This window comes from Somniosus microcephalus, chromosome 8, assembly GCF_052327205.1.
Source record: "Somniosus microcephalus isolate GS21.2 chromosome 8, FLI_Smic_1.0, whole genome shotgun sequence".
NCBI lineage: Eukaryota > Metazoa > Chordata > Chondrichthyes > Squaliformes > Somniosidae > Somniosus > Somniosus microcephalus.
This window is the reverse complement of record NC_140994.1, coordinates 230,862,903-230,883,328: the sequence shown is the minus strand read 5'-3', so window position 1 is coordinate 230,883,328 and position 20,426 is coordinate 230,862,903.

The following is a 20,426-nucleotide window of genomic DNA, read 5'->3' as shown; positions in this document are numbered from 1 at the left end:
ATATCTTCAATCCGCGGAAGCAGATATTTGTACCGTGTGAAGGACTGGGTTCACTGTCACCTTAAAGTCCCCACAGATGCGAACCTTCTTTGGTTCCCCAGACGTATTACTCAACGACCTCTTCATTACAGGAACGATGGGTGTAGCCCACTCGCTCCAGTCCACTTTGGACAGTACTCCAGAACGTTCCAAACCTTCCAGCTCTGCTTCGACGGCTGGGCGGATCACATAAGGCACCGGTCTGGCCTTAAAAATCTTTGGGCTTGCATTTTCCTCTATTATGATCATCGCTGTTATGCCTTTTAGTGTTCCGAGTCCCTCCTGGAACACTTCTTGTGCGTCAGTTAGCATTTTTGACAGTCGTCCAGGTGTGACGTCGTCATCCTTTTTGGCATCTACAGTCAGTGCTTGTATGGAATGCCAATCTAGCTGTATCTTCCGGATCCATTCACGTCCTAGTAGTGGTGGTCCTCCATCTGGCAATACATATAGGTCCATTTTTGGTGTTTCCTTGCCGTTATATATAACGTTCACCCTTATTTTTCCTTTGGGGTAGACTTTTTGCCCCGTGTACGTCTTCAAGACAATCTCTGTATCTCTCAAGGGTATATGTGAGAATAGCCGCTTGTAGTCCCTTTGGTTTATGACTGTTAGGGCTGATCCTGTGTCCAATTCCATTTTCACTTGGACTCCGTCTATCTTGAGCGTGACCCAGATAGTTTGGTGATCCTCCATTTTGATTACATTATGTAGTTTCAGACAACCCAGCTCCTTGCTTCCAGAGTCTGTATCACTTTTCTGTTCGTCTGAACTACCCTCCGTCACCTTATGTACCTTCTTGTACTTCTCCTGTGGAGATTTCTTGCTGCTGGTTTTCTTTCCCGACCTGCAGACTCTTGCTATGTGTCCTACTTTTCCACACTGTCTGCACACTTGGTCCTTGAACCAACAATCCTTATGGTCGTGTGTTGTTCTGCCGCAGCGATAGCACTTCACTGTTCCATATGACATTTCATTTGTACCATATTCTTGCGGTCTCCATTGTATCTCTGCAGCGCCCCGTGTGGCTGCTTCGTGTGATACTGCCATGCTGAAAGCCTTGTCCAGCGTAAGATCCTTTTCTGATAGAAGCCGTTTCTGGGTTCCTTCACTTTGAAGCCCACACACAAACTTGTCCCTTAAAGTATCTGCTAGTCCCGTTCCAAACTGGCAGTGTTTCGATAGCTTGTGCAGTTCCGTTAAATACTCAGCATTACTTTCATCTTTATGCTGGTTCCTTTTGTGAAACTTAAATCTTTCTGCTATCAGCAGCAGTGTGGGGTTTAAGTGGTCCTGTAGGATTGACACTATGTTTTCAAAATCCTTTTCCACTGGCTTCTCTGGGGTTACTAGGTTTCGCAGTAAGCCATACGTTTTTGCACCCATGGAATTCAACAGTACCAGTGCTTTCCTGTCATCTGGCACTTCATTTGCCTTGCAGTACACTTCTATGCGTTCGACATATGTCGTCCAATCTTCGACTTCATTGTCGAACGCTGTGACACTGCCACTCTTCGGCATCCCTGGGTGTGGCTAGACTGGCTAAAAATGGCATCTCTCGCGCTCTCCCTTCTTCTCCGCTGTGGCTCAAAATGGCATCTCCCGTGCTCTCCCTTCTTCTCCGCTGTGGCTCAAAATGGCGTCTCCCGTGCTTTTCTTTCTTCCCGCGCTCTCCCTTCTTCTCCGCTGTGGCTCAGAATGGCATCTCCCGCGCTCTCCCTTCTTCTCTGCTGCAACTCAATAAAAATGGCGTCTACCGTGCTCTCCCTTCTTCTCCGCGGACGTTGTTCAGCCCTTGAACACTGGCTGCGCTCTGCGTGTTTTCCTGCGCGCCTCTCTCGTTGACGCCGCTCGGTCCTGAACAGCGGCTGCGCCCTGTGCGCTCTACCCTTTCTCTTTTCCCGTCGACGCCGCTCGGTCCTGAACACCGGCTGCGCCCTGTGCGCTCTACCCTCTCTCTGCTCCTGTCAATGCTGCTCGGCCTTTTCCTGTGCCGTCGGTTGGCTCTAGCCGCCGCTGTGCGGGAAGGGTCTGCGCCATACCTGTTGCCAGCCCGTTTCGTTGGAGTCTTCGTTGGATGGTCTACGCCCGTGCTTCTGGAATCGGCCTTCTTCTGCAGAGTTGCAGGTAGGTTCGAATCGACTCATCGCCAATGTTAAATCCGTGTATCTTGATGTTGTGTGTCCTTCAATAACTAGACAGAGACTGCAGGGAACAACCAACAGGTGTTTACTGGATGAGGGTTACTCTAAAACTAACAGTACAGATCCCTACTCAGGGTTTATATACAGGTGTGGTCACTGCCGGTACTACAGTATACAGGAGCTGTAAAAAGTAGTTCTCCCCTTAAAGGTACATACACTACAACAAGTACCTGTTAATAGGCAGTTATTTGCCTTTAAGCCATTTTCCGCCGCTAGGTATCGGGTCCATTAGCAAATCGGGGACCCGACACTTGGGAAGGTTGTGTGGAGGCGGGATGACGGCGGGTGCGGAACCTGCCGACAATTAAAACTAATTTAACCTCTGACCCGCCTCCAAACCCACCCTCTGAGCGCCGGCAAAATCGCGGCCATACAGATCATGAAGATCCTCGGGCCAGTACACAATCTGAGCTGGGCTGGTGGGCTATGAATTGTTCTCAGTGCTACTGGGTTAAAGAGAGAAAAATTGGTCACGACTCCCGCTTCTGATTACTAAACAGCCACCCCGCGGAAAATACATATATGTGTGGATGTTAATTGAGGACATGTTAAATCTCGGTTGTCATTCCCTCCGCAGTGATCAAATAGCCTGCCAACACTCCTTATTCACAAAGGAACAATGGCTGTCTGGGCAATGTACAGCAAAGCACCTGCTACCCATAGAACTGTACCCCAGTAAAGAAGAGAGGGAGCAGAATTGGTGAGAGAAAAGATTTTTTAAAATCTTGATCAAACTGGATTCAAGTGCATATAGAAACATGAGTGAATGTTTCCACCGCAGCTTGACCTGGATAGCATGAAGATTCAGTGTTCATTATTAGTGCTGGAGAAATATTTCAACCTTTCTGTTCTTATTCCTTGGCCTTTTGGGATATGCATAATGAGACGCCCTTCCTGCTTAGTTCCTGAACTGTATTGCTAAGGACTTTGAGATGATGACTTCATCAATTTCCTCTTGAATAAAAGCATCTCCGTCAGATTTAAATGAACTGTTTCCTTTTCTGTTTCTGCTGCACTGAGCTTTTGACAATTCTGTTCTCGTGTTCAATCTATATTTTTTTTATACTGAGCAATATTTACTCAGACACTACCCAGGACATTTTATAGCAATATCCTGATGTTTCACAGAAAATTGTGTATCCTTCTCCTATTTGTAAATGGCTGTTGTTCCCTCCTACTTTCTATTTCTTCTCCTTGTTTAGATCTTTACACACTGAACAGCTGAGAACTTTGTGGGCAAGTTGTTCTCGTGCATCTGGCAACGTTGAGCCTGAAGAGATGCACAACCTGGGAAGGGGAGCTGAATCTCTCTGTTTTCCCTTTTGTCCTTGGGGGCAAATATCTTTGCTTTCTTAAACAAAAACAGAAAATGCTGGAAATATTCAGCAGGTCAGGCAGCATCTGTGGAGAGAGAAACAGAGTTAATGTTTCAGGTCGATGACCATTCGTCAGAACTGGGAGCTTCCGCAGTATTTTGCTTTTGTACCTTTGCTTTCTTCTTCTCCTTTGATGGCAAGATTTGGATTAGAAAATATTGTTTGGGAATCACTAATATGAACCTACATCCCCCATTCTGTGGCATTGTCATTCAGGGAACTGACACAGTGCTCCACTATACTGCTCTTACAGACTGTGTTTGTTTTGAAATAATCTGCAATAGTGCTTTTCCCAACCCAGACCCTTCTTTGGAGAGTCAATCCAGAATGGATTCATTGCCAGAGTGCTGCTTAAAGTCTTGCTGAAGTATGCAATCTGGAGTCATGCTGGCACAGTAACTCACTTCTCCGGCCATGTGTGTCAAGCCAGTATGACTCTTCAGTCCGAACTGTGAAACAGCTATCCCAAGTCACGTCAGCATTAGGCTTGGAGGTGGGAAGGAGAAGTATGTCAAGTGAACAAGGCAAATGCTAACGATTTGCAGTGACGTTTCTTAACGCCCCTTTGGCTCCTCTCCCAACTTAGATACATCATCTGAGTCCTGGTTGGCAGTATTCACAGCAACAACATTACAGTGCAGTATAAACAGGGCTATCCTTTGGGTATCAACTGTTGTAGCTATGCTGACCTCAGGGAGAGGCTCTCCAGATTCAGATGTAAACAGACACAGAAAGAAAGTGATTATTTCTCAAGTGCTTTAACACTTTAAATATCAACATGTTTTCATACGTGGAAACGATGTGTGTTGAATTTATACCAATGCTCTCTGCTCTTTCTTCACACTTTCTTCCAGTCACAGCGGGAATGTTTTCACTCCAGAAACCACTGGGATTGAAATTATGTTTTTTTTTTGGAAGCCTGCCTGGTGTTGATGTGAATCATGTCTGTTTGATTATGTTAATGATTAGAAAATCTTTCTTTCAGAAAGTTTAAATGAATTGATTCATTTTGTTTTTGCTCATTTTGACTGTCACCATACAGTCTTATCATTGAGTCGACCTGAATTTGCGGGGGTGGGTGGGAGCGGGGAAATAACTAAGAACTCATCCAAACAATGATTTTCAATCATATAAATGGAACTCAAGCTGCAAACTGATGACTTCATCATATTAAAGCTGATGCAACCCATTGATCTTGTGTGTAGCTCACCTGTCCTAGGTTTGTATTGCAAATAAAATACACCCGGAGGGATACAGATGGATATATAAATGTTGAGTACAGATTAACCAACAGTAATACTTCTTATCTGAAATCATGCATCCTAAAACTTAACTCCATTTACTTACCAATACTTGCTTCAAGGAAATGGCTGATGATACCCATCCCGCATTGAGGGAGATTAACTTTCCCAATCCCGTACTTTCTTTGTCTTGCTGTTTTCTTTTTACCCCTTGGCTAACTTTTATCTGTTTCACTTCTTTCTCTCTGTTTTTCTCACTTGAACTGTATATTCCTTCGCAGGACACCTAGAAATCACAATGTTCAAAGCTCTGAGATGTAACAGAAATATAAATCACTGATGATTATTTTATTCTATTTTTGAAAAAAAAATTTCTCTTGACCACTTTTCTTTATATCACTTATCCAATGCTGTTTTATTTCCTAAACTGAGAGAAAAATGACTTGCGTTTGTGTAGCACCTTAAGACGTAAGGATAAGACTTAAAATCGAGGTCCAATCCTCCTCTTCCGGTAGAGGTTAAAGAATCCAGACCTACTGGGGGTCATTTTCACTTTCATCACTTGAACTAATGGAGTTGATCATCCCCAGCTAGCCCCCTCCGTTACAGAGTTTACCAGATTTTAATTTCCATTGAAATCACTTTATCATCCAGGTGGTGAAGGTGAAAATCTACCCCCACTGTTATATGTCCATGGGATGTCCCGAAGCACTTCAGGGTGAAAGAATTACTTTTGAAGTGTGGTCATAGTTCTTTTGTAGACAAATGCTGCAGACAATTTGTGCACAACAAGGTCACACAAGCAGCAAATGAAATAAATGACCAGATAATTTGTTTTGGTGGTTTTAGTCGACAAAGAAAGAAAATAAATTCATTAATGTACATAGTGCCTTTCACGACCTTGAGACGTCACAAAGTGCTTTACAGCCAGTGAAGTACATTTTTGAAGTGTAGTCACTGTTGTAATGTAAGAAAGACTTGCATTTATATAGCGTTTTTCAAGACCACCGGACATCTCAAAGCACTTTACAACCAATTAAGTACTTTTTGGAGTGTAATCACTGTTGTAATGTAAGGAAATGTGGCAGTCAGTTTGTGCACAGCAAGTTCCCACAAACAGCAATTAAATAAATGACCCAGATAATCTGTTTTGGTGATGTTGGTCCAGGGATTAATATTGGTCAACACACTGGGAGAAGCCCCTTGCTCTTCTTTGAATAATGCCGTGGGATTTTCTACGTCCACCTGAGAGGGCGCAGAGGGCTTCGGTTTAATGTCGCATCTCAAAGGCGGCAATATCAGCAATGCCGCATTGAAGTGTCGGGCTAGATTATGTGCTCTAGTCCCAGACTGGGCTTGAACCCATGCTGTCTGAATCAGAAATGAGAGTGCTAGCACTGAGTCAAACCAATACTCAGAAATGTTTAGATCCATGTGGACACTGTTTGCCCCAGAACAGAGCTGAAAATTCTCCACCAATATTCTGTATCATCCTTCCAGGAAACATTCTGGACATATGACAGCACTGTATCTTTTTGAATCCACTGTGTTAAATGCAATCTTCGAAGGGGTGCCAAGAAGTGTAAATGACTACACATCATGTTGATGCTCTAACACCTCAAGGTGGAGTGTGGATTTTCACACCATGATTTCCCAGACGGTGAGTTCCCAATCACGTCTGTAGCATTGGAAAGGTTGCAGGCAGAATCCAAGTGCTTTCACCACAGGGGAAATCAGAGTCAGTGCATTCTTGTGCATGGTGCAAGTGCTGGGGGGGCGGCTAGTGGGTGGTGGGCGAGAAATCATGCCCAATATATACAGTATTACAAGTATTGAATGCATTCTTATGAAATTAAATTGCCACGTTAAGAGATGTAAATGTATTTGAAATACATTACTTAACACCTCAGTCAAAATAACAAAGTAATTTGAAATGAATATATTATGCACTCGTACACCAATATTGCACAGGGCAACTTCTAGACTATAAAATTGGATTTTTCCAGATTAACAAAGTTCTGCAAGAGAACATCAGGAGTGGAGATTTATTTATTTTCAAAAGTGAAGTTATAAACTTTTTCATTTGCTATCAGATGAAGTTATAGCTCCAAGGCAGTTACAAAATCCTGCTTAATATTATTCCCAGCTATATTTACAGTAGCGGATGCCCTGGAGGGGTCTGTATTAAGTTGTGTTTTGAAACTACTCAAGTGCGCTGTTCCAACAGATTGGGAGGAATGCTGATAAATGGTTCCCTAACAGGAAAACATTCTGTGGAGCTTACTTTCCTAGGCACTAGAGATTCACAAAGTGGAATGACTTCCCTTCCCTCTCCTCTCCACCCTCTTTCTACTCCCCACCTCCCCACCCCCGCCATCTCCTCCCACCTCTTATAAGAAGGGATTGAAATAACATTGGCTTCCATGCTTGTGTGCACCTATCTTTACATTCGTGCCACTTGGTCCCATGGTTTAACTGCCTGTCACAATGATTAATCGTGGAACGGCACACCATATAGCAAAAACGTATTTAGAATCCCCCTAGCTCTCCACATTCTAAGGATTTAGAGTGGAGCTTGAGTTAACCCTATCAGTACCAATTTGTACAGCTCTCGTGGTTTGACATAAGTCGGCAAACTATGAAAAATTGTCACCCAGTCCGAATGGGATGCACCCTAGCTTACAGAGGGAAGTAAGGGTGGAAATTGCGGAGGCACTGGCCACAATATTCCCATCCTCCTTGGATATGGAAGTGGTGCTGGAGGACTGCACGCCTGTTTAAAAACGGGGAGAGGGATAAATCCAGCAACTGCAGCCGAACGTCGGTGGTGGGAAAACTTTTAGAGACAATGGCCCAGAAATTCGGGTCGGAGGCTTCCTGCGGGTGTAAGCCCCCGACCTGCACTTACCTTGCGCGCCGGCCGTTGTGCTGTGGGCCCCCGTGGAATTCCGATCCTGGGCCTGCTCCAACTGCCGGCGCGCATTGCTTGCATATCCCAGGGGCGCAGTTAGTTCGATGCGTCCCCTGGGATCACGTGGGCCATGGGGAGCCAATCGGAGCAGGGAATGCTTCATTCATAAGTTTGACAGGAAGGGCTGTCAAAACTTATAAATACTACCGGCCCCAAAACATCACTAAATCTTCAAATAAATTTTTAAAAAACATCACATTTTTAAAATAAACTATAAATTACATGAAATAACTATTTTAAACAATAATTAAAATTTTTGAAAAAAACAATTTTATTTTCTAACGGGGCTAAAAATAAACTTACCTTTCTTTAAAGTATTTATAAAAATAATAAACCTGTGGAAAAAATGTTTTAATTTTAATTAATTCAGCACTTACCTTGTAAAAAGCAGGCCTTGCGACTGCTTTTTAAATATGTAACTTCTGGAGACTTACCCTCCCGGGAAAACCTGCAAAAAAAAAACTAAGTTCGATGCGCACGCGCAGCCTCTCCCGCGCACGCGTTCGAACTCTGAACCCCTTCGTTCAGGGGAACGGAAGTGCTGGTTTCCTGCGTATGCGCAGTGCATGCAGGAAACCGGCACTTCCATTGGGCCTACGGGTGAGTACCCCATGCGTACTCACACGTGGAGATCCGAAATTCTGGGCCATTAATCCAGGACAAAATTCATTGGCATTTGGAAAAGTATGGGCAAATAAATGAAAGTCAGCACAGATTTGTTAAAGGCAAATTGTGTTTGACTAACTTGATCGAGTTCTTTGATGAAGTAACAGAAACAGTTGCTGAGGGTAGTGATGTTGTGTATATAGACTTTCAAAAGTCGGTTGACAAAGTACCACATAATAGACTTGTTAGCAAAATTAAAGCCCATGGGATTAAAGGAACAGTGGGATTAATTGAACAAAGAGCCAACACAGGCACGATAGGCTGAATGGCCTCCTTCTGTGCTGTACCGTTCTATGATTCTAGAAGTTTTTTGTTTTGAAAACAAAAGCTTCTCTCCCCATCTATTACCGTAGGTTACTTGCTGCCATCTCTTTAGGGCCTTGGGAAGCTAAGGAGATGACCTGTTTCCAGTCTTCTTCCCATCTCATCCTTTAACCAGCTTCTTGGAGGCGTGTGCAGAATCAAACTTTTCTTTTCTCCCCTTTAGCAGAAGCACTTCACACCTCACTTGCCAACCTCCCACTCCCCAGCAGCCCATATGAATTCGATAATCCATCTGATTTATTCCTTTCCAACACTGAGCATCTCCAATAACACCCAAAGCTAGAACATTTAACACCGCTTGATAGCTGCAGCAATAGACTTGGATCTGTTACAAGACTGCAACAAAACCTTGGAGTTGAGTTTGTGAATATTTTAGGAACCTAGAGATTGTGTTTCAGCCCATAACTCACAACAGCACTGCTTTATAAAATATAAAGCAATTGGGTGATTTTATCGAATAAAAATATGTTTTCAGGCGATTACAATACAGTAACCTACTGCGGCTGTGGAGCTCTTTGTGACCATCTTCTGAAACATAGAAACATAGAAGATAGGAGCAGGAGTAGGCCATTCGGCCCCTCGAGCCTGCTCCGCCATTCAATGAGATTATGGCTGATCATTCAAATTCAGTACCCTGTCCCTGCCTTCTCCCCATATCCCTTGATCCCTTTAGCCTTAAGAAATATATCTAACTCCTTCTTGAATATATTTAATGAATTGGACTCAACTACCTTCTGTGGTAGAGAATTCCACAGGTTCACCACTCTCTGGGTGAAGAAATTCCTCCTCATCTCTGTCCTAAATGGCTTAGCCCTTATCCTTAGACTGTGACCCCTGGTTCTGGACTCCCCGACCATCAAGAACATCCTTCCTGCATCTAGTCTGTCTAGTCCTGTTAGAATTTTATAAGTTTCAATGAGATCCCCTCTCATTCCTCTAAACTCCAGCGAGCATAAGCACAATCGACCCAATCTCTCCTCATACGTCATTCCTGCCATCCCAGGTATCCTGTACTCAAACCCTCTCGCTACGAAGGCCAACATACCATTTGCCTTCTTAACCGCCTGCTGCACCTCCATGCTTACCTTCAGCGACTGGTGCATAAGGACACCCAGGTCTCGTTGCAATTCCCCTTCTCCCAATCTATTGCCATTCAGATAATCTGCCTTCCTGTTTTTGACACCAAAGTGGCTAACCTCGCATTTATCCACGTTATATTGCATCTGCCATGCTTCTGCCCAATCACCCAACCTGTCCAAATCATACTGGAGTTTCACAGCACACACACCCACCCGGCTTTGTGTCGTCTGCAAACTTGGCAAAATTACATCTAGTTCCCTCGTCTAGATCATTAATATATATTGTGAATAGCTGGGGTCCAAGAACCAATCCCTGCGGTACCCCACTAGTCACTGCCTGCCACTCGGAAAAAGACCCGTTTATTCCAACTCTTTGCTTTCTGTCTGCCAACCAGTTCTCTATCCAAGTCAATACCTTGCCCCCAATCCCATGTGCCTTAACTTTACACGCTAATCTCTTATGGGGGACCTTAGCGAAAGCCTTTTGAAAATCCAAATACACCACATCCACTGGTTCTCCCTTATCTATTTTACCAGTTACATCCTCAAAAAATTCCAGTAGATTAGTCAAGCACGATTTACCTTTTGTAAATCCATGTTGACTTTGTCCGATCATGTCACTGTTTTCCAAGTGCTCTGCTATTACATCTTTTATAATGGACTCTAGCATTTTCCCCACTACAAATGTCAGGCTTACCGGTCTGTAATTCCCCGTTTTCTCTCTACCACCTTTTTTGAATAGTGGGGTAACATTAGCTACCCACCAATCCATGGGTACTGTTCCAGAGTCGATCGAACGTTGGAAGATGACCAGCAATGCATCTACTATTTCTAGGGCCACTTCCTTAAGTACCCTAGGATGCAGATTATCAGGCCCTGGGGATTTATCGGCCTTCAATCCGGTCAATTTCCCTAACACCATTTCCCTACAAATACTGATTTCTTTCAGTTCCACCCTTTCATCAGGCCCTATGTTCCCCGACATCTCTGGGAGGTTATTTGTGTCCTGCTTTGTGAAGACAGAACCAAAATATATATTTAATTGGTCTGCCATTTCTTTGTTCCCCATTATAAATTCCCCTGATTCTGACTGCAAGGGACCTACGCTTGACTTCACCAATCTTTTTCTCTTCACATATCTAGAAAAGCTTTTACAGGCAGTTTTTATGTTCCCTGAAAGCTTACTCTCATACTCTAATTTCCCCCTCTTAATTAATCCCTTTGTCCTCCTTTGCTGAATCCTAAACTGCTCCCAATCCTCAGGTTTACTGCTTTTTCTGGCCAACTTATATGTGCTCTCCTTGGATCTTATGCTATCCCTAATTTCCCTTGTTAGCCACGGTTGAGTCACCTTTTTTGTTTTATTTTTATGCCAAACTGGGATGAACAAATTCTGTAGTTCATTCATGCAGTCTTTGAATGTTTGCCATTGCCCATCCACCATCAACCCTTTGAGTGACAATCCCCAATCAATCCTATCCAACTCGCACCTCATACCATCATAGTTTCCTTTATTTAAATTCAGGACCCTAGTCTCTGAGTCAACTACTTCACTCTCCATCTTAATGAAGAATTCGATCATATTATGATCGCTCCGACCGAAGGGGCCTCATACAACAAGATTGCTAATTAATCCTTTCTCATTACATAATAGGCAGTCTGAGATTGCCTGATCTCCAGTTGGTTCCTCGACATATTGGTCCAGGAAACCATCCCGTATAGACTCCAGGAATTCCTCCTCCACAGTATTATTACTAATTTGCTTACCCCAATCTATATGTAGATTAAAGTCACCCATGATAACTGCTGTGCCCTTATTGCACGCTTCTCTAATTTCCCTTTTAATGCCATCCCCAACCTCCACATTACTGTTTGGAGGTCTATATACCACTCCCACTAACGTTTTCTGTCCCTTGGTATTTCTCAGTTCTACCCATACAGATTCCACATCATCAGAGCTAATATCCTTCCTTGCAATTGTGTTTATCCCCTCTTTAACCAGCAATTCTACCCCACCTCCTTTTCCTTTTTGCCTATCTTTCCTGAATATTGAATACCCCTGGATGTTGAGTTCTCAGCCTTGGCCACCCTGGAGCCATGTTTCCGTAATCCCAATCATATCATATTTGTTTACCTCTATTTCTGCAGCTAATTCATCCACCTTATTACGAATGCTCCTCACATTAAGACACAGAGCCTTCAGGCTTGTTTTTTTAACGCGCTTAGACCTTTTAGAATTATTATTTACTGTGGCCATGTTTGCTTTAAACCGTTGATTTTTCTGACTGCCACTTTTTTTTTCTCCTTCCTGTCTTTTGCTTTTATCCTTGTTTCCCTTTCCTCTGTCTCCCTGCTCATGTTCCCAAACCCCTACCATTTTAGTTTAAACTCTCCCCCAGAGCACTAGCAAACACTCCCCCGAGGACATCGGTCCCGGCCCTGCCCAGGTGCAAACTGTCCATTTTGTACTGGTCCCACCTCCCCCAGAACCGGTTCCAATGTCCCAGGAATTTGAATCCCTCCCCCTTGCACCATTCATCTAGCCACGTATTCATCTGAAATATCATTCTATTTCTACTCTGACTAGCACATGGCACTGGTAGCAATCCTGAGATTGCTACCTTTGAGGTCCTATTTTTTAATTTACCTCCTAACTCCCTATATTCAGCTTTTAGGATCTCATCCCATTTTTTACCTATATCGTTGGTACCTATATGCACCACATCAGCTGGTTGTTCACCCTCCCCTTCCAAAATGTTCTGCAGCCGCTCTGAGACATCCTTGACCCTTGCACCAAGGAGGCAACGCACCATCCTGGAGTCTCGTTTGCGGCTGCAGAAATGCCTATCTATTCCCCTTACAACAGAATCCCCTATTACTATAGCTCTACCCCTCTTTTTCCTCCCGTCCTGTGCAGCAGAACCACCCCTGGTGCCAGGAAGTTGGCTGCTGCTGCTTTCCCCTGTTATGCCATCCCCCCCAACAGTATCCAAAATGGTATATCTGTTTGAGAGGGGGATGGCCACAAGGGACCCCTGCACTACCTGCCTGTGCCTACTACTCTGTCTGGTGGTCACCCATTCCCTTTCTGCCTGTGCATCCTTTACCTGCGGTGTGACCAACTGATTAAATGTGATATCCACGACGTCCTCAGCATCGCGAATGGTCCAGTATGTATCCAATCGCAGCTCCAGCGCCACAATGCGGTCTGCCAGTAGCTGCAGCTGGATACACTTCCTGCACACATGGTCGTCAGGGACACAGGAAGTGTCCCCGAGTTCCCACATAGCGCAGGAGGAGCATACCACAGGGCCGAGCTCTCCTGCCATGAGTTACCCTTTAATTAATTCAAATTAAATTAAATTAAATCAATCCTACCAATTACACTGAAGTTAAATGAAATACTTAAGGGCCCTGGTTTACAAACAGTCCCCTCTACACCACAGACACCCTCTACACTATAGACCACAGAGTTTAAGTTTGGAATAACAGAGAAATACTCACCAACCAATCACTTACCTGCTTTCTGGTGACGTCACACTTTGATTACTTTTTACTTCTCTCTCTCCCTCCCTCGGAGATTGGTAAGCCTACCTGCTGCCGCCGCTGCCTCACTCCACTTAGGTCCACCGCCACTGCCGCTGTGAGGCCTACCTGCTGCTGCCGCCGCCGCCTCTTGTAGTTGCTCCGCCGCTGCCTCGCTCCACTTTGGTCCGCCGCCGCTGCTGCTGTGAGGCCTACCTGCTGCCGCCGCCGCCACTTGTAGTCGCTCTGCCGCTGCCTCGCTCTACTTAGGTCCGCTGCCGCTGTGAGGTCTACCTACTGCCGCCTCTTGTAGTCGCTCCACCGCTGCCTCGCTCCACTTAGGTCCACTGCCGCCTCTTGAAGCTAGTAATAGTTACATAATAGGCCATAATTTGCCGTGGCAGGGCATCTAACGGCATCTTCCATGAGTTAGACTTACCCTTACATTCTTAGGTTTTTAAATATTTGCATGGCAAGCTGTTGAAAGTGCGAGCTGATAATGTCGCAGAGAGGGAAACCGAGCATCTGGAACCTGAGTGAATGGGGCAAGCAACTGTGTATCTCCTTAACCAATCAGATTGAAGGATTATGAAATGGACTGAGAGTTCTACCAACTGAGGCGAGCTGGCACACAAATAAATGGGTGCAGCAGAGAATTGGTATTCCGAGAGCTCTGTACTGGCCTCAGCTTATTCTCATATATATTTAGCACTTGGATAAAGGTTCCATATCCAGGTTTGCAGGTGACACTAAGTTAAGAGGCACAGTAAGTGGTGTAAATGGGAGCAGGAAGTTGCAAAGGAACATGGAAAGACTAAGGGCCAGATTTTTATTAGGCTGTGAGGTGGGCTTTCAGGCGTGCAGGGGGCAAAAATCCCGAATTCAGGGGTCCCGACAACATACCGCCCAAAACCCGCCTCCACGTAAGTTTCAAGGGAGGCGGGTACCCGCCCTGCACTGGGACCCGCTGACCCGAGGCGGGAAGGGATTAGTGCCAATTAACTGCCTGTTAACAGGTAGTTAACAGGCAGTTTTTAGCCTAATCCCTATTTTGAGGGGTGTCGTGTGGGGTTCCCGACGGCTCCAAACCACGCCAGGTTAGAGCAGGCGGGCCGTCGGGTTGAAGGACTTGGAGGGGTCGCGATGTCAGTGTTCAGGTGAGTGATGGGTGCATGAGTGCAAAGGTAAGTGTGTTTGGTGTGTCTAAAGTGTGTAAAGAAGTTTTACTTACCTGTACTTACCTTAACAGCCTTTCTTCCTCTAGGCGTCAGGAGTCCATCACTCAGCTGGAACTGAAAGCTGAACGGCTGCGATCTGTCAAAAGTGACAGCCTTCAGCTTTCAGTGCCGGTGACAGTTCTAACTGAGTCTGTGTAGAATGACTCAGGTTAGAAGTCAGGCTGTCAGTGTTTGACAGCTTCAAACAGCTGTGAAACACTGATATTTCATCTGTCAAAAACTCTTGACAGATGAAATTTCAGTCTGTGACATCACCTGTTGCCGGGTGGCCCTTAATTGGCCTGCTGAGCCCGCCCAGCGGGCTCAGCAAGGTCAGTCAAGGGAAAATCGCGTTGATTGGCCGGACGTCGATGGAGGTGGGACTAAAACCTGAAAGTTGTAGTCCCGCCTCCTTCCTGACAGCTTAATGAAAATCCAGCCCTAAGTGAGTGGACAAAACTGTGACAGATGGAGTTCAATGTGGGGAAGTGTGAGTTTATCCACTTTAGATCCGAGAAGGACAAATTGGAGCAAAGGGTTTTGGGGACACTGGGTACGCAGATCATAAAAAAAAGTTAATGATCAGGTAGAAAAAATGATCAGCATGGCTAATGGATTGTTGGCCTTTATCTTAAGGGGTTTGGAATTTAAAAGTGAAGAAGTGATTCTTCAGTTTTACAGAGCCTTGGTCAGACCCCATCTGGAGTGCTGCATTCAATTTTGAGCATGGCATCCCGGGAAAGATACGTTGGCCTTGAAAGGGGTACAGCGCAGATTCAGTAGAATGATATCGGGGATTAAAGGGTTAGGTTTGGTATATATTGCTTTGAGCTTAGAAGAATGAGGGGTGATCTAATTGAGTTGTTTAAAATGATAAAGGGATTAAATTCGGTAGATACAGGGAAATGATTTCCTCTGGTGGAGGATTTGTTAACCAGGAGCATAATCTTAAAATTAGAGCTAGGTCATTTAGGAGTGAAATGAGGCAGCATTTTTCCATATAAAGGGTAGTGAAAATCTGGACTCTCTCCCCTCAAAAGGCTGTGAATATTGAGTCATTTGATATTTTGAAGACTGAGATAGATTTTTGTTAGGCAAGGGTATCAAGGGACATGAAGCAAAGGTGGGTAAGTGGAGTTGAGGTACAGATCAACCATGATCTAACTGAATGGTGGAACAGGCATGAGGGGCTGAATGGCTGCCTCCTGTTTGCACATTCCTGTATTTTAATGACGAAAGACTTGAGGTATATTTTGCTGTAACTGGAAGATCCAAAGTTGCAGCAATGTTTTTTGTTCATTCAGTGGTGGGAAATGACATACAAACAGTTTAAATGCACAGAGATTACCTCTGAACTCTGTCACAGAATTTGGACAGCTGCTGTATGTTCGACATAAATTATGTAGTTATGTGTATTATGTAGATACTAATGAACCTCCCATGGGGTTGCTCACAGTGAATTGCAGGATACGGTGTAAGTTCGGAATATATTATACTTAGAAACAAACAAAGATCAGAGGTGGCAACTAGACCTGGGATTTGGAAAGAATGTTATTCGATATGTGCTCAGAAAAAGAACATTATTAGATATGTGCTCAGAGACTATCGAGTAAATGTGTTTTGTATTATTTACTGCGAAATTTGAGCCCAGTGGACAAAAATTGAGGGGTTTTTTTCATGCTATGGAAACATTTGACATCTGACATATTTGTGTGTAAGATTATGATAGATAAATTGAGCTGTGTGCTGACAGCTGCAGAAGACGAATGAATTAGTTAGCATGGCTGTTCTTGATCTATTTATTTTGCTGTTGTTGCACCAGCTAAGACCTTTTTAGATGGTGACTGCCTTTTTACTTGTGTCTTGCTCCCATTTTTGCTGCTCATAGAGAGTACATTTGTCAGACCCGACCATATAATTTGGGCATCATGTTTATGCCAAGTCATGGCCTTGCTCTCTTGAAAGCTTAAATTTAAATGAGCTCATTAAGCCATGCTTCAGGTCTCTGGTGTACCAAACAGTTCATTAAGATTGCCAGTAAAGATATCTGAATGGGACTCATGTTATGAGCTGAGCTTGCTCGAGATACTTTTTCCCTTGTGCCCAGTAAAAGCGTTCAGTGTCTATGAACAGAAACATGACCTTCTACATGAAGTAATCTGAGAGGTAGCGTACCCAATGTGAACCATTAATCTGATAATCATTGAGCCATTAACCGGAAACAATATTTGACGTCACCATATACTCCAGATCCCCCCAACTGATGAACAATATATCTCCGGCTAAAAACATATACATGGAAGTTTTTTGAAAAGCAGGAGTAACAAAAGCAAGATGAAAAGATTTAGCTAGTTTAAATTCGTGAATTTAAATAAGTGTATTCCTCAGAGCAATACAAGAGTCTTTTGTAGTTCTCTGCAAGACTTTAACCAAGTTGGACCACATGTCCATGGTAAAATGAACCCCATGGAGTCATTCATCTGCCTTCATCTGCATAATAGTACAGCAAAAAAGTTACTGAAAATAAGTGGCATCATCCAGAATTTTGCCTTTCTCTTTTCCCTTTGATGATAAGTTGATACAAAGGAAAATGAAAACGTACCCGACACAAAACTGTCAACCAAAGTACGGTTCAAAGGCACAAAGATTGCCTGAAAAGATTCCCGATTGATCTTTTTTATACCTTTGGAACAAAGCAGCACTGCCATAATGGGTGAGAGTGTCCCTTCTTCCTCCGCTGGTAAAATGACCAAAACAGATAATGTATGTCATCTGCAATGCTTGTTAAGTAATCTGCATAAACAGAGGTCAACCAATCCTTTTTGATGCAACATCACAGTCCTGCAATGTGGATTTGTTAAACCTCCTGTTGCACTCAGTTTGAAACCCAGACATCCCTGAATCTACACGCGTATCAACAAAGACCGTAGCATCCCTTAAGGAAATTATTGAAACTAAACAAAGAAATCAAGAGGAGCCATGTTGACCAGTTGTGTACATGTTCTGAATCATTTGCATTTCTACAATACATATTTTTCAATTTTCTGATCTGTCCCATGGAATGAACTGGTTGACATGATTGCTCCTGATTTATTTAAATTTATACTTCTACAGCCATTGATTTTCTCAACCACTCCCTCACCTTCACCTTTGATGCCCTGTCCTCAGCAAAATCGTCACTCATTTATTTGAATGTGTTGTCACTTCGTAAATCCATGCCCAACTTCTTGCAACTTCCTGCTTGACTTGAATCTCTCCATCAGGTTTGTGCACAGCACTAGGAAGGTTTGAATCAGTCATAAATTATATCTTCAGTGGCTGTAGAATGATGCATTATTGCTCCTCAACTTCTTTGCAGCATTTGACATGGTTCACCATACTATCCCCCTTCAACAGCTCTTTTCTATTTCCCAGCGCAGTGGAACAACCCTCACTTGCTTCCACTCTTACCTTTCTGATCATAGCCAGAGCATCTCCAGTAATAGATTGTCTTCCTGCCCTTGGAGTCCTCCAAGGGTTTATCCTTGACCTCCTCCTCCCTTATCTATGTGCTACCCCTTGTTGTCATAATTTGAAGATATGGGGACAGCTTCCATATGTACACTGACGACATTCAGTTCCACCATCTCTCTTGACTCCCCTGCTGCCTCTGTGTTGTGAGCTGTTTGTCTTGGATGAGCTACGACTTTCCTCCTGTTAAACTCAGGGAATAGAGTCATAGAGTTATACAGCACAGAAAGAGGCCCTTCGGCCCATCGTGTCCACGCCGGCCATCAAGCCCTGCCTAGTCTAATCCCATTTTCCAGCACTTGGTCCATAGCCTTGTATGCTATCGCATTTCAAGTGCTCATCTAAATGCTTCTTGAATGTTGTGAGGGTTCCTGTCTCTACCAGCCTTTCAGGCAGTGAGTTCCAGATTCCAACCACCCTGTGGGTGAAAAAGTTTTTCCTCAAATTCCCTCTAAACCTCCTGCCCCTTACCTTGAAACTATGCCCCCTGGTTATTGACCCCTTCACTAAGGGGAAAAGTTCCTTTCTATCTACCCTATCTATGCCCCTCATAATTTTGTACACCTCAATCAGGTCCCCCCTCAGCCTTCTCTGTTCTAAGGAAAACAACTCTAGCCTGTCCAGTCTCTCTTTATAGCTGAAGCGCTCCAGCCCAGGTAACATCCTGGTGAATCTCCTCTGTACCCTCTCCAATGCAATCACATCCCTCCTATAGTGTGGCGACCAGAACTGCACACAGTATTCCAGCTGTGGCCTAACTAGCGTTTTGTACAGCTCCATCATAACCTCCCTGCTTTTATATTCTATGCCTCGGCTAATGAAGGCAAGTATCCCATATGCCTTTTTAACCACCTTACCTACCTGTCGTGCTGCCTTCAGGGACCTATGTACCTGCATACCAAGGTCATAGAAACATAGAAGATAGGAGCAGGAGTAGGCCATTCGGCCCCTCGAGCCTGCTCCGCCATTCAATGAGATCATGGCTGATCATCCAAATTCAATACCCTGTTCCTGCCTTCTCTCCATATCCCTTGATCCCTTTAGCCTTAAGAAATATATCTAACTCCTTCTTGAATATATTTAATGCATTGGCCTCTACTGCCTTCTGTGGTAGAGAATTCCATAGGTTCACCACTCTCTGGGTGAAGAAATTCCTCCTCATCTCTGTCCTAAATGGCTTAACCCTTATCCTTAGACTGTGACCCCTGGTTCTGGACTCCGCGACCATCGGGAACATCCTGCCAGCATCTAGTCTGTCTAGTCCTGTTAGAATTTTATAAGTTTCAATGAGATCCCCTCTCATTCTTCTAAACTCCAGCGAGTACAAGCCCAATCGACCTAATCTCTCCTCATAGGTCATTCCTGCCATCCCAGGTATCAGCCTGGTGAATCTTCGCTGCACTCCTTCCATGGCAAGAACATCCTTCCTCAGATAAGGCGACCAAAACTGCACACAATCTTCAAGGTGTAGTCTCACCAAGGCCCTGTACAACTGCAGCAAGACATCCTTGTTCCTGTACTCAAACCCTCTCGCTACGAAGGCCAACATACCATTTGCCTCCTTAACCGCCTGCTGCACCTACATGCTTACTTTCAGCGACAGGTGTACAAGGACGCCCAGGTCTCGTTGCACTTCCCCTTCTCCCAATCTATTGCCATTTAGATAATAATCTGCCTTCCTGTTTTTGACACCAAAGTGGATAACCTCGCATTTATCCATGTTATATTGCATCTGCCATGCTTCTGCCCAATCACCCAACCTGTCCAAATCATACTGGAGTTTCTCGGCATCCTCCTCACAGCACACATGCCCACCCAGCTTTGTGTTGTCTGCAAACTTGGAGATATTACACCTAGTTCCCTCGTCCAGATCATTAATATATATTGTGCATAGCTGGGGTCCAAGGACCGATCCCTGCGGTACCCCACTAGTCGCTGCCTGCCACTCGAAAAAAGAGCCGTTTATTCAAACTCTTTGCTTTCTGTCTGCCAACCAGTTCTCTATCCAAGTCAATACCTTGCCCCCAATCCCATGTGCCTTAATTTTACACGCTAATCTCTTGTGTGGGACCTTATCGAAAGCCTTTTGAAAATCCAAATACACCACATCCACTGGTTCTCCCTTATCTATTTTACCAGTTACATCCTCAAAAAATTCCAGTAGATTAGTCAAGCACGATTTACCTTTTGTAAAGACATGTTGACTTTGTCTGATCTGGTCACTTTTTTCCAAGTGCTCTGCTATTACAGCCTTTATAATGGACTCTAGCATTT